The following is a 7,431-nucleotide window of genomic DNA, read 5'->3' as shown; positions in this document are numbered from 1 at the left end:
AATATAAGAAAAACAGAGAAAAAAGCATTCAAGTACTAACGTGACTTTATTGTTTTTAAACAAAGTCAATGCAACAGTTAAAGTTAAGAAACTTTTCTCCTATAAGATGTATTTGAACTTGCTTTATACAAACTGAAGATTTGTGATGCAAAGTTTAGAGTCGGTTTTCCCTTGTTTGAATTGGTTCTTTAGAGTGTGAAAAAGGATAGAGAGAAAGAGGAAAAAAGGAAAGTTGTGAGTTGATAGGTGCACATGGCTCCAACAATAATACGAATAAAGCAGTTTGCCCTGAACGTAAGTCCACTTCCACAGCCCCACCCCCTATTTCACACCATCCAAATTTTTGACCCAAAAAGAAAAAACGTATTTTAGAAACAAATACTCTACTTGGGAGATAGGTTTCTTCTGAGAAGACATTTGAATATTAATAATTTTGCTGCGAATGAGGAGTGAGGAGTGTTATAGAAGGACAGTGGCAGACATAACGAACACTGTGGGGTCACAACCATGAATCCGAAGACCAAAAGAGATGATAATTTGAACATTTTTAAGCCAAAATTAAAAAATTCTTAAGTAAAAGATAAGATAGAATAAAAGGAACCCAGAAATCATGCAAACGATCCACGAGTGTTTGTGCATGATTGTTTTGGCAATCATTTGCGTGGCGCATATCCTTCTCATCAAGACTATGTTACTTACCAAGTAATCATTCACAATGGTAAAAGAAAAACTATAGAGAATGGAACTTTCTGCAGATGAAGAAAGATAGAAATATAGTATTAAATAAAACTAGCTTTTCTAAAATTAAATGGGTAAATATTTTTGAGGTATATGAACAATTATATTTGTGGTACCATTTTCTTTTGTGGTGGAATTTTACCTACCAATTGACAAAGCACGCATGTGCCTCGTCATCAACATTAGTGGGAGTAGGAGGAAAAATAGACAATTCTCAAAATCCGTGACTCGGTTTGTCTATTTTCTTGTTTCTCCCTCACATTCAATAGAAAAGTATAACTTTTTACAAGAAACAACAAGCATAGATCTGGCCAGTACTCTATAAATAAATTGTCTAATACATTCTTTGTTATATAACTTAAACACTCTAGAAGAATTGTGATTGAAACCTCTGAGTTTTGTAATTATTAGTTTCTGAAAACTACAGTCGAATATGATACCATAAAACTAATCATGAAAAATACAAATTTAAGTTAATTGACAAACCAAAGAGCTGTTAATAAAAATTCGTATTTTTAAAGAAATTAGATGTGCAATAATTTCTTGAATAATTAAAAACGTACTCTTATCCTTTGTTTGAAAGAAAGAGAACATGGGAAGAATAGGTGGGTTAAAAAGATATTAAAAAATGGGAAGCATAGTTAAAATAAAGTTACTTCTTGACTGAAAATAAAAAGTATAAACGAAATACTTTTTTTAAGACTATTTATAGTTTAAAAGAAGAATTGTTTTTAGATTTTTAGTAGAATTGTTTTTAGATTTTTAGATTTTTAGAAGAATTGTCTTGTGTGATACCGAGACAAAGATGTATAAGGAAGTAGATGTGGTGAATGATTTTTAAGAATAATTTTAATTAAATATGAGAAATCGATAAGAAATATTTAAACGATGACTATATAAGATAACTATGGCATCATATAATTAACATAAAAATCTAACTGTAAAGACTCAATTAAAAAGTTGTTTTAATCATACAAATGGTTTTTCTTCTTATCACTTCTCTCACTTTTCTTTTTAGTTTTTTTAAATATTTTGAATATTTTTCTATTTATTTTTATTTTTCAAATATATATAAATTGTTATATGTCAAGTTAACATTGTGTTACGTGACAATGATAGTGTGATGTGCATGTGTTATTTTCAGACCAAGTCTCAATTTGATGTCTGTATTTTATTTTGTCTCTTTATTTTTATTTTGTCTTAATTTAGTTTTAATTTTTTTCTTCCAAACTCAACTAAAATTTAATTTGTATATAATTCTTTACAAATATTTTTATTAAAATTGATATTTTTATTAGATATTTTAAAAAAGATTACGTTTATTTTTATTTATATATTTAGTTAATTATATAAATATTAATTATGTTCTTTAATATATTTATAAGAGTTTAAATAAAATAGTCACATTACACGTTGGTGTAGATTTTTTAAATGATGTGACTCAATAAACAAATTATTAATGTCAAATTTCATTTTTTTTTAAATAAATTAGAGAAAATTTTTATGGAAATGATAATTAAGGTAGTTTCTTCTTCTATGACTTTCCACTCGTTATAATTTCTACATAATTTTTTCCATTTTTTATTTTAAAAAAGTGAAATTCCACATGATTAGTTTGTTCCCTATTTTTTTAATTCTTATAAGTATATTTAAATAACATAATTAACATTTATATAATTAACTAAATATAAATATAAATAAACTTAATCTTGTTAAAAATATTTAATAAAAACATCAATTTTAACAAAAATATTTGTATAACATTTATATACAAATTAAATTTTGTTTTGAATTTGGGATATACAACATTATTTAATTTTTTTTTAAAATTATGACTAAATTGAGATAAAATAAAAATACAGTGATCAAATTAAGACTAATGCAATAACATGTGGTTTGATAATGATACCTGATATTATCATTGTCACGTCACACTGTCATTGTCACGTGACACAATGTTAGTTTGACATTTAACAATATTTTTATTTTATTAAAAATAAATAAAATAATAATTAAGAAACTTAAAAAAATAAGTGACCTATGATATCTTCTTTAAGGGTGTCAGTATGAAACTAACGGAAAAAACCTAATTACTTTAATTTTAAAAAATAAAAATCTAATTAAAACAAAAAATAAGTAAGAGACATATTTAAGAAAAGTAAAAAAAAAATATGAACTATATGTATGATTAAATTTAAAATGTTTTAAAGTGTTAAAAGACTCAATAAACTAGATAAATTTAGCAAAACCTCAATTGAAAGTTTTTAAATTTAAGATATCCTTTTATAAAACATTTATTAATAACTATATTTATTAATATAACTATATAACTATCAGTAAAAAGAATATTGTTTTGATAATTACTTAATTTTTTTTGTGTATGTATTTTATTGTTGATTTTACTCTAATTAATTTAAATTATTTAATCATTTAGGTTTTAATAATTTTTTTTAATTCAATTAATTGTATCTAATAAAAAAGTTTATTTATTATAAAGTTGTTAAAAATAATTATTTTAATATTTTTGTGAATATACTTTTTTTTAAATTAAATAATATGTTTTATTTTAATAATTTTTATAATAATTATAATTTATTTTATTTTTATTACCATTAGACAAATAAATGCATGTGTTTTCATTAATACTATTAATATTCACTTAAGAGTGTTTTGTGTACTTCTTTATATTAACTCATGCATTACAATATATATTTGCATTATTAACAGTATTTTTCATATTATGAAAATAATATGTATAACATTAACAAAAAAAATCCTTTTTAGTAATATATAAATTATTATTATTTTATCATTTATTTTTAAATTAAACTAACTACTTATAATAACAAAATCTATCTATAAAATTAATAAAAAAACTGTCAACAATAAAATTGTTTATACTTATTTTTATAACTGTGTTTTTTTCTTATAATATAATAATATTTTTTATTTTAATAATTATAATAATAATTATTATTAATTTAAGCCAACTTCTTCAAATTTGAATTGGACCAAATTAATTCATGAGTTTTAATCTATTTTAATCATTCTAGTCACATTGTATATGAGGATGAGGTATGTGTTAATATAAAATTATTTCAAAAGTGTAAGAGAAGTTTGTTTGAAAAAAATAATAAATAAATAAATAGAAATTTTGCTAATTTAAAAAATATATGATAAAATAAATAATAGAAAAAAGTAAATAATAAATAACAGGAAAAAAAAAAAGAAGAAAAGTGAGAAAAAGGAAGAAAAGAATAAAAAAGATGATTCCAACCTTTTTTTTATACTATACCCCACTATTATTCTTTTTACACTTTATTTGCTTGGACGAATAGTCTAAATCCATTTTCCTATCCACACCACACTGTTTTTCTTTTCATCCGTCTTTTGAATATCGGACTTGTAGACCAAGGCCATATTTAATATCCACACCAGTTTTGTTTTTCACACCTTGTCTTATTATGTTAAAAGTCCAATCCACGTTTTTTTTATTTACACCCCGAAATTTTCTTTTTTCATCCATTCTGGAGACACATTTTCTACCTACACCACCCGTATTTTTTTTCACTCATTTTCCTAATGGGCTAACAAGCCCAACACATTTCAACACTTAGACCACCCATTTTTCTTTCTACATCCCTTTCTCAATAGGCTAATAAGTGCAAGATGTTTTCTATTCTCACCTCCCCTATTTTCTCTTTTCACCCCTTTTACATTGAGGTTATGGTCAAACACATCTCAAATCGAGTTGGATAGGATCCACTTAATTCTAATCAAGTGAAACCAACTTAAGTTAAACCTCAAATCAAGTGACTTGTATTATATAAAATTAAAGAAAATAAATTTTAAATATGGACAAATTGAGCTATAAATAATAAAATTTCATGTTTCCTCCCAACATAAGTCCATTAAGGACCGTTTTTGAAATAAATGTGGGGGAGAAGAATCATATTTAGGATTTTTCTTTTTTTTCTTTTTTTTCAAGTTTCACATTTTGTTTTCAATTTAAAAAACATTGTGATTTCTTTTAAGAAAATTGTGAAAATAGTAACTATTTACTCAATGAAACTTTTAAACATGTCTCATAAGAAATCCACCTAAAATATTTTCTTGTTTTTAATAAAACATATTAATATTATATTTTAGAATTTAATTTAATAATTGGAACAATCATAATTATGTAACAGGACTCATGCTTTATACTGAATGGATTCTTTAATTAATTAAAAGTCGACCTAATTGATTCATGGTTATAAATTATTAATGAAGTTAATTTTAGAATTACTTGGTTGAATATAGAAAAAGAAGGATAATTGTTTTTCCAAAAATAACACAAAGAAAATAATATATTTGATTTCTAAAATCTTTGCTCGTTAATTCTTTCTTTTAAAACTTTTTAAGTCTTTATATCATAAATTTTTCTCACCTTTGTCTTGGCCATATTACAACCTTTGAAAAGTCCTAATGATCTTTGAATGCATGTTTTTCAAAAGTATGTGAATATTAGAATCTTGCTAAGTTATGGTAGTGTTTACTTAGATGAGTATTTTGAGCTAAAACACAAGTCTAAACACTTGAAAGAGCACTAATGAGAGAATATACATTTTAACTTGAATGATCTCTTTTTATTCTTGATTTCTTGGTAAATCCAAAAGAATAACTCATGTGCTTAAATAGAATTTTCTCATTCGCGTGATTCATGGTAACTTGATTTAAAAAGTTGATTTGTTTCTAATAAGTTATTCTCCTTTGGTTTAATGTTGATATGAATATTAACCCAGAATAAAGTTTTGAAATTACAAAGTTTTCCCTAGAAGTACAAAAGGATAAGTGTAAGGGTGCGGTTTATTAAGCATTAGATATAAATGATCTTTAGATATTTTGAAGTGTATTAATGCAGTTATTGCTAAGTTGAGCTCGTGGAGGTGTGAAAATAAATTGGTTAAATTTTCAAGAAACCTTAAAGATAAAACCAAGAATAACAAATAATTAAAACCACAAGAAGTCAAATGCTAATGGTCATAGGGAAGTGTATTGAATCTTTTAAATAATATAAAAAGATAAGACGAAATATCGTTTCCCAAGATACTCATGTAACACTAAATAATTGTACGATTAACAACTCATCTAAACTAAAGAATATAAGATTATGTGTAAAAAAAATAAAATAGCAAAGAAATAAAAGGTGAACTTTGATAGTTGGAGACACTTAGAAGAAGGGAAATGTCAGAAATGGTATAGAATGACATTGTTAGTGATAGATTTCACTAACTTCGTTCTTGTGCGCACATAAATAATCTTCTCTCCAACAAAACACTAAATTCAGCCCATAAAAACACTCAAACCCTCATCCCTAAGGTGAAAGAGCCTAGGTTTCCTTAGTAAGCATCAATCCCTTGATTACTCAATAAACAAACCCGCAATAAGACTTAAGGTTTAAGACAACTAGTGATTCATGTTTTATCCCGAAATAAAGGGTCCACTAGGTTTCTTATTCCAAGCCTAGGGTTCAACAAATACTTCCCAATACATAATAACCCACAAATCAAGCCATGAGTGTCTTCATCACATGCAAGCATTAAGAATAGAAACAAGAAACTAACATTTAATGGAATATAAATATATATATATATATATATATATATAACTCTTTTTATTTTATTTCTTTTATAATTATAAAACAAAAATGTGATAAATAAATTGAAACCATAATAAAAAGTTTAAATAACTAAAAATTATTAAAATAAAGAAAACCCAAGTGTTTCAAACAATTTAAAAAAAAATTGCATCAAGTATTTGAATGACAACTTAAAAACATGACGAAATAAATATAAACTTAAATTCGATTGAAAATTTATTTAGACTTTAAGCCTAACATCGCTAGCGAACAACAAATATCGCTAGGATAGGCTCTATCCATAGCTCTAATACCATGTTAGAAGTGGACTTTAAAGTGAGGTTTGCACCCATAAAACCAGCTTATAGGGTGAGGTTTGCACCCACTTATAAACTATGAATTGACCTTATCTCTAGTAGATGTGGGACTTCCAACACCAAAAATTGAGTATAATATTAAATAAATAAAAAGAAAATAAATAAATTAGATGATTCTAGAATGATTGCAATGTATAAAAGGTGGTGGTGAATACCGTGGGTATAAAAATGATACGTGATTAAGTATGAGAAATTATGATTGAATGGTTGGCCACCCACATCTCCAACGGGTTGCACACTATTAGACTTTGATTTTCTTCAATTTTCTCATATTAAATAAATTTTTATTATCTTTCTCCTAAAAGAAAAACAAATGCAATGTGGATGGTTGAGTGTATACCATGATTTTAAAATTATGAAAAATACAACAAATCTAGTAAAATTGAATTATGCTATATATGTTTTTATTAAAAGATTCTAAATGCACGATTTATAAAGATGATAATTAGCATAGAAAATACTCTTAGATCAAAAAATAAATAATAAAATGACATACAAACTCAATCAAGTTTAGACTCACGTCAAACAATATCTAACCAAACTAAAATTAGGTTGATTTGACCTAGTCTAACAAGTTGGTTTGAATCCTAATTTTCTCATTAAGTTACAAATTATGAAAATTAAATAATTTATAATTAATATAAAATATTTGAAGATCACTTTACAATTTAAAATATTTTAAAAACTCATACTGTT

This window comes from Vigna umbellata, chromosome 1 (assembly GCF_029865625.1).
Source record: "Vigna umbellata cultivar VRB3 chromosome 1, Vumbellata_1.0, whole genome shotgun sequence".
NCBI classification, from domain to species: domain Eukaryota; kingdom Viridiplantae; phylum Streptophyta; class Magnoliopsida; order Fabales; family Fabaceae; genus Vigna; species Vigna umbellata.
The sequence above is the reverse complement of the archived record's forward strand: the minus strand, read 5'-3'. Positions refer to the sequence as shown.